Genomic DNA, 8,609 nt, shown 5'->3' with positions numbered 1-8,609 from the left:
GCATGAGGTTTTGCTGAACCTCGGTCACGTCCACCAGAGGGTCCACCCCCTTTTCCCACCCCCTTTTCCTCGACCTGCTCCATGCCCGGTCGACGTACCGCGGGGTCTGTCTCCCCACCATTCCGACTTACTTGTGCTCTCACCGTTCCTTTCATTGTTGGCAGCCATGGTAACCGATTAGCAAGACTTGTCAGCAAAAATATCGAGAAGAAACAGTAAGAAACACGACAGTCTTTGATTATCCTCTGAATCGTCAACAAACCCTCGTAATTCCAACCTTCGAAGCTCACTGCAGCTCTTGATCTTCGATTTGGAACAACCAGAGATATTTACTTTACTTCAAGGATTTGACATCTATAGGCATCAACAATCATGTCTTGCGTCGACCCCAATTCAAATTCGAAGCCCATCATAATACGGGAAGTTTGGTCCGACAACCTCGAAGCCGAATTCGAGTTGATCCAGATCCGGGCAGCACATACCCCTTCTTCTTCTCTCGATGGCTTCTCGAATGATCCATAACTAGAATCCAACTTCTCAAAAGCAGACTTTGTCCGGATGATGAACCGACCAAGATGCCCACTAGGAGCAAGCTTAAGTAGGTTAAGCCTCTCAACATTGGCGACTTCGATACTAGGAATGTTACAGAAGACCTTCACGACCTTGGAACCGATATAGGCAGCACATACCCCTTCTTCTTCTCCGATGGCTACAAAATTCCCCGGCATCATTTTCCGTCCCGGGGGCAGAAATGCAAAGTTTTACTACCGGAAGCCGGCTGACCATTACCTCGTCTTAAAAACCAACATGGACTACTTGAATCTCATCCAGGTCGGCTTCACCTCCGATGCCAACGGTAACCTTCCGGATTTGGGCACCAGTAACCGGTACATTTGTGAATTCAACTTCCGCGACTTCGATGTCTCCCGTGACGTGCACGCACCAAGTTGATGCACCAAGTTGGGTGGATTTTGAGGCAACAGGGGGTGGATTTTGAGAAGAACAATGAGAAGGGAATCAATTCGAGTCGATTCACCAAGTTGATGATGTCGTCGGGACTCGTTTGCAATGATTTGGTAAGTTGGGTGACGTTTCACAGTGTGTACGATTTTGGGTACCTGGTGAAGATCCTGACCAGCCGGAGCCTACCGAAAGAGTAGGGGAGAGAAGACGATGCCGATGCCGCTTAATGTGGTGTTGTTCTCAGCAACTTCGTTACTGCTACTAATCCCTGGATCTTAGAGCACAGACTTTTTGCTCCCGTTTGTTATGGCTCTGATACCACGAGAAAAACAAAGGAAGCTCTCAAAACGATGATCCTTTCCATTGAACCTTATGGTATTTATATACAGAGGGGTTCCTTGATTCCTAGAAACAAAGGAAGTCCCGTTTGTTATGACTTTCAAACCGGGACTCTCGCGAGCCTTCTTATCTTCGTCCAATACTCTGAAAATCCCCCATTACTTTGATTGCTAGAATCCCAGTGCCGATTGCTGTAGCTGGAACTACGTCGGATGCGACCCTTCAGACCGTGTCACCCAAATCCTCTTCTACAACATCCACACTCCTTTCCAGATCCCGGAGGCCGTCGGTGACCTCCCGTACCTGAACACTCTTGACTTCAATGATATCCCCAATTTCACTGGTTCCATCCCCTACTCCATCACATCAGAACCTCGATACTCTCAGCATATGGAACACCAGCCTCTCGGGTCCTATTCCTGAATTTCTAAGCCAACTCAAAAATCTTTGGTATCTCTCTTTCGGGTACAACCAACTTTCTGGTTCAATCCTAGCTTCTCTTGGAAATCTTGACAACTTGCAAAGTCTTGATCTCCATAAGAACAAACTCACTGGAAGCATACCTGATTCATTTGGGAGATTCAAAGACGACGTACACGGCATTTTCACTCTCTATCTATCTCACAACCAGCTCTCTGGTGGAATCCCCAACTCGATTAATGTCTCAATCATCGACCTGTCGCATAACAAACTCAGTGGGGACGCGTCAATGTTGTTGAGGGATAATGCAGCGGTAACATCGATCGACTTATCTCAGAACCAGTTCGACTTTGATATGACGAAGGTGAGGTTTCCAAAGAATTTGCAGAGTTTAGATTTGTCCTACAACAAGATTCATGGCAGAATTCCCAAACAGGTGATTGAGTTGGATTTGCAAAGAATGGATTTGAGTTATAATCAGCTGTGCGGGAAGATTCCTTTGGGTGGGAATGTACAGCAGCTGGGTGCTAAATCAATTGCCTATAACCGGTGTTTATGCGGTCAGCCGCTCCCTAACAAGTGCAAGTAAACCAGTCGGCATCCAGTGAAAGAAGACACCTTCAATCACTAAAATATGGTTCTTGTCTTGTTGTTTTCTGTTAATCGTCTTTGTATCACTTCTTTTGTGCCAGGGCCATGCCAGCTGCTTTAAGATATTTTGCTACTTCCCACCAAATATATTCTGAGGTTCATTTCGGTTGAAATTTCTACGATACCTTTCATTCTATATATCCACGGCTTAATATAGAGGTAATGGTAAGTTCTTTGATTGTCAATATATTTTAAGTGATTCAAATGTAAAAGATGAAATGAAGAGGTGGAATTTCACTAAATGAAGCAGTAAAATTTTCTTGAACAACAACATCCTCTCGTTTCCTAAATGTACCCAAATAAAAATCCCAGAAGTTACGATTAGTTCTTCACTTATTAATGGCGAATTAGAGCAAAACCTAATACAGTAAATCAGAAATATAACTTTAACCTGTTCGAAGTCTACTATCCTATCTACATATGCTTCAAGAGTTTTTACAAGTACAAAGAATGGAAGTCTACATGCTTTAAGATTCAAGAACAAAAGTAAAAAGTCTAACCGGATTTTTTTCTAAATAAAAAAAAAACAATTAATCAGTTAGCAATCAGATGTTTGAACCACTAAACTGCTTGACCCGGGCAACAATTTATGGTTTGATAACAGATCATGTTATGTTTAATGGCTAGAAGCAATGTTTTTAAAACCAACCCAAAGAACATACCGATCAGGGGTCCGGTTCCTAGGTCGAACAGTCGGCCCGTTTTGTTAAAAAAATAAAAATAAAAAAAAAGATAAAAAATGGTCAAAACTGTTGAACAGTTTGAATGATTTAACTGCCCATGTCAATAGTTTGTTAACCAAATCAACGATTTTTTGGCAAAAATCTAGTTTTGAGGAAAATCGAAACTGGTCACCTTCACATTTTTTTTAGTCTGATCGTCCGGTTCGATCCGGTTCTGAAAACCATGGCTAGAAGTTTTAAGATGCAAGATGCTAGTTAGTGGGTTGTTGGAAGGCTAAATCTCTTCTAACGTGGGTAGGGACAGGTGGTATATTTTAATTGGGTTAGTAGAGAGGAGAGTAGATTAAAGTTAGTAGGAAATCTGAAGATGTTCTACTGATATGTTTTTCCAAGTGATGAAAGAGCAAACATCACACTATTCGACAAAAACAAAAAAAAAAAAAGAAAAAAACTCAGAATGCTTGAAGAATACAAACCTGGTACCTCCGGCGATTGAACAAAACAGTAACTAAAAAATAAAGAACTTGAAGAACACAAACTTCCAGTGAATGAAAAAAGTCCGGTGACAAAACAGACGGTAGAACTGATCTTCGGCGTTTTGTTTGATTCTCCAGTGACTAGCTGTGCGGGTAAACCTCCGTTGACTGGTTGCATAGATGGTCTCTGGTGACTGGCTGCAGTCGACCTCCAACGGCTGAAAAAATGCAAAAGAGGGTTAGGGTTCGTTAAAAATAGAAGAGAAACATTTATGATATAGTACGTTGCGGTGCACCATATCAATTCAAATAATGACCACTTTGATTGACTCGTGACTGCCATCTCATGTCCTTGTCGGTAGCAATGAGCTGCAGCTCCAGGAAATGCCAAATTTGACATTGCTCTAAGCCACACCTTCCTAATTTCCAAGATGTGACTTGGAGCACCTTGTTTTTGGATAAATGATTCCAAACAAATGCTCATTTGGTGGAGCACCATTTTTGTCGACATGATGCTTTTGTGGCACAGTTTTCTGAAGCAAGGACAACGATACCAAACAAACGCTTCAATTGACTCTTCTTGTTCATATAGACTGGGTCGAAGCCAACACAAAATTTCGGTGCACCGGCGGCAATAGGAACGAATCAAACACCACTAGCGGCGACTGGCGAGGGCTGTAGTGGGTTTAGCAGCTGCGCAGCTGCTGTCCTACCATTGGATGCAAGCTTCCTCTCACCTTTCTCACCGTCACACGGCGGGGATTCTCGGGTAGTATCGACTGGTTTCCGTTAGTGATGACCACCGCTTTTAAAGGTTGTAGCGGTGGCGACGGTGGCTTCGTTGATGTCCCATTCTGTGCGGACGAGGTGAAGGGTAAAACTGACATTTTAGCCCTTTCATCAATATTTACGATAATGATATTTTGTATAGTCAATTAGCTCCCAAAAAACTGTGAGAGATGAAGTCTCAATCCAACAACTTTATCCCATCCATAAAAAAAAAAAAGAAAACAACTTTAGATCGGTCGAGCTCAAGCACAGAGAGAAAATGTCGAAGTTAGAGCAAAGCATTCAGTCCAGTCCCTCTGTGGGCTAGTCAAACTAGATTTACGTATATATTGACAACCTCGTCCATCCATCTCTTCATGTCTTTTCTCATGCATGTGAATCACCACAAAATGGATACTCACACACTCCGTCTTGTGCTTCTCTTTGTCTTCCTGGTCTCGTCCTCTCTCCCGTCTCCCACTCTCTCCGCCTCATCCGTTCGCTGTAACCCTAGCGGTAAAAGAGTCCTCCTCAAAATCAAGAAATCCCTCAACAACCCTCAATCACTTACCTCTTGGAACCCCAACACCAATTGCTGTGATTGGCTGGGCGTGAGCTGCGACCTCCAAACGAACCGCGTCATTACACTCAGCTTCAATGGTATCAGCATCCCAGGCCAAATCCCGGCTGCCATCGGTGATCTTCCATATCTCGACACCCTCGATTTCGTAAATGTTGCCGATCTTACCGGCCCCATCCCCTACTCCATCACAAAACTTCAAAACCTGAAAATGTTACGTACCTTGTTGACCAATATCTCTGGCCCCATCCCAGAATTCCTCCACCAACTGAAGAACCTTTGGTTTCTTGATCTATCGTACAGCAATTTCTCTGGTCCAATTCCAGCTTCCTTAGCAAATCTGCCCAAACTTGAACTTCTTAAACTAGGAGGTAATAAATTGACCGGAAACATTCCTGACTCACTTTGGGCATCCCAAAATCGCTTCCTTGTATTGGACCTTTCCCAGAACCAGCTTTCTGGTAAAATTCCCTAATCGTTAAGCCATTTCAATGCCGACGCAATCTATCTTAGAAATAACAAGTTTACAGGAGATGCATCGGCGTTGTTCAAAACAAACGGAACGTTGTCTTGTCTGGACTTGTCATGGAATGAGTTCGACTTTGATCTCTCCAGGGTGAAGCTTCCCGAGAGCCTACAATATATGGACTTATCGCATAACCGGATCAGAGGGAGTATTCCCAAAGAGATCACAGGATTGAATTTGTATTGGCTAAACGTAAGCTATAATCGACTGTGCGGAGAGATACCATTTGGCGGGAAGGTGCAGGAGTTTGGTGCAGACTCTTTCTTCCATAACCGCTGTCTGTGTGGTCAGCCACTCCCCAAGTGCAAGTAGTCGGTTCATCGTGGGTGGCGCGGCAGCGTAATGGACTTTGTTGGCAGGGGAAAAAATGGTTACTGGTCAATGTACTTTGTTAATTAGGTTTTCTTGTTTTCGTTTCTGATTTGTTTTGGGTGGATTAATGGTTGATGCACTCATTGGTCAACAAAATCCTTGTGTTCATCTTTTCTGTGTTGTCCCTCTTCTTCTCTATATATTGTACCAAAATCATAGTTAATGAATCAAACCTGCCAGAGATATATTTAGGTTTTAATTTTGCATCTTTTCAGGTTAGAGATTTAGGCTGTGTTTGGTTGCAGTGCAATTTTATTTGTATTAGCATAAATGCGTGGGAGTACAAATGAAAAAAAATATACTAATTTTCCTTTAATTTTGTTCTGGGTTTTACTTTATTTTTCTTTTTATTTGTATCGCAATCAAACAAAAAAAAGATTAAATTTAAAATAAGTACAGGACCATGATTTACACTCAAACCATTTGCACTGCAATAATTTTGGATCAGTGTAAATTCATTTGCATTGCAACAACACAGCCTTAGGTTTGGATTAAGCGTAGCCTGTACTAAAATATGATGCACTTCAGCGGGGACTAGGTTTGGATTAATCAATTAGCTTACACTAAAATTTAAATGTATTGTATCATATCGTTAGGGTTTCAATACACCTATTAAAAAGTGTTTTGGTAAATCCATTTATTTTATTTATTAAATAATTTAAAACATTTATAAAAATTTGAAAAAAAGTTAAAAAATTAAAATAAAAATAAAAAACACGTGAGTGAAAGCACCGATACACCCTTGCTGATAAACAAGGTGTATCATACTTTTCCAATGGTTGAAATTTGCAAGGCCCATAGCTTCCGGCAACACATTTACCTACCAGAGCCCAGCGTTAATTATTTGGAAATTGGAATTTCAAAGAGTGGCTGAGCCAGAAGTCGTCCTAATCTCTCTGTCCTCTTTTCTCCGCGTAGGAAATGCTCAAACTATCACAAAGATCTGTCCCCTTTGCATTAATATTAGAAGAGACTCCAAATTATCACAAAAATGAAAAATCTGTTAGTGGGTCCCGCTCTATGCCTATCCCATGGGCATTATTGGCAATATCTAGGGCCTGAAATTTGACCATATGACCGAAGCCACAGATTTCCAATAAGGATTAAAAGAACAAGTGACGTGGAGCTTATCTCCGTTGACTACTCAAGTCTTCCTCTCATAGTCTCATACTATATATAGAGAGACGAGAACGACTCTCCTTTTCGTCGTAAAATTTCTCTCTCAACCAGAGAAATGGATTCTAGTGCATCTTTTCTTATGCTTTTTGTTCTCCTTCTCTTCCTCCTGGTTTCCTGCGCTCTCCCATCCCTTACGCTCTCTGCTTACCCTTTCCGCTGCCATCCAGCCGACAAAAGAGTCTTCTCGGAAAATCAAGAAATCTCTGAAAATCCCCCATTACTTTGATTCCTGGAATTCCAGTACCGATTGTTGTACCTAGAACTATGTCGGATGCGACCCTTCAGACCGTGTCACCCAAATCTTCTTCTACAACATCCACACTCCTTTCCAGATCCCCGAAGCCGTCGGTGATCTCTCGTACCTGAACGCTCTCGACTTCAATGATATCCCCAAAAACCTAAAAATGGAACCGTTATGGCCACCGATTTTTGGGTCAATGGTTTGACTGTTTAGTTCGAACAGATGGCCTATTCTCGATAATAAAAATTAATAAAAAAATAAAAAATGACAAAAAACCATTGAATGAGTCAATGGTTCAACCGCCCGGGTCAATGAGTCATTGATTAATTCAACGATTTTTTGCTACAGACCAAGATTAAGATAGAACGGAACCAATTGCCTAGATGGCCGATTAAAAAAATAAAAAGCATCCAAAAACCATTGAGCAGGTCAACAAATCAATAATTTGACTGCTTAGATCAATAGATCATTAACCAATTCAACGATTTTTAGCCAAAGACCGAATCAACGGGTCAACAGGTTGAGAATTCCATTCCAGCCCCTACGAAGCAGAGCCCCTTCGCTAGTTTAAAATTTAATAAAACAATTCATAAAATGATTAAACAAATGGTAAGTTACTAAATAATACTATAATTTGTATTATGAATGAAATATAAGTGATATATAGCAATTACTTATTTATTAATAATTTTTATGGGTAAATAACAACTAATATTTATTAAAATTAGTAAAATTTCATACATAACAGCAAATTTCCTCATTCTTTATTACGGGATCATTCACTAGAAAGCTTCTCTATCAAATACATGCGATCCTATTGTTTCAAGAACTAGAGAACTAGTATCCAAGAAGTGGATAGTTCCACTCCTAAACTTTCTTAAAAGAAAAATTCTGTAGTTTTGACACATGTATATCCACATATATACAATTAAATATAAGCATGGGACCCATTAAAAAAACTTAATTAATCTAATAATTTTTATTTCGTTGTAAGAATAGTTAAATAGTTATGTTATAAATGTTATTTCATTAATTAATAGAAATTTATTAAATAAAACATAAAACGATTAAATAGATAAATAAATAAAAGTATGAGAAACGAATTTATAAAAAATAAAATGGTTCTCTTTGAAACCAAAGGGCTTTCTAGTCACCTGATTTATTTTTTTTTCAATTTAATAGCAATCTCAAATTAAATATAACAAATAAAATTTGAATCTTGACAAAATTATATAAAGGTACAATGTATGGGGTCATTCGCTAGTTTTGTCACCTAGCCCGGATATTTTCCCAAAAGCCATTAATCTGTCAGCAATCAGATGGTTAAACCACTAAACCGCTCAATTAACCCGGGCAACAATTCGTGGTTCAATAATAAAAAATCATAATTATATTTTAAGAACTAAAATGA

At 40.1% G+C, this 8,609-nt stretch overlaps 2 pseudogenes; both read left to right on the top strand.

Annotated features, from left to right (window-relative positions):
• The first annotated feature begins 372 nt into the window (after positions 1-372).
• Positions 373-1,160, top strand: LOC148802725 (putative CCR4-associated factor 1 homolog 9 pseudogene; annotated as a pseudogene).
• Positions 1,161-4,627: 3,467 nt separating this feature from the next.
• LOC148802724 (polygalacturonase inhibitor-like) lies at positions 4,628-5,879 on the top strand (annotated as a pseudogene).
• The last annotated feature ends 2,730 nt before the right edge of the window (positions 5,880-8,609 follow it).

Source organism: Nelumbo nucifera, chromosome 2 (genome assembly GCF_055504915.1).
Source record: "Nelumbo nucifera cultivar China Antique chromosome 2, China Antique-T2T, whole genome shotgun sequence".
NCBI lineage: Eukaryota > Viridiplantae > Streptophyta > Magnoliopsida > Proteales > Nelumbonaceae > Nelumbo > Nelumbo nucifera.
Note: the sequence above shows the minus strand (reverse complement) of the source record. Positions and strands in the feature narration are given on the sequence as shown.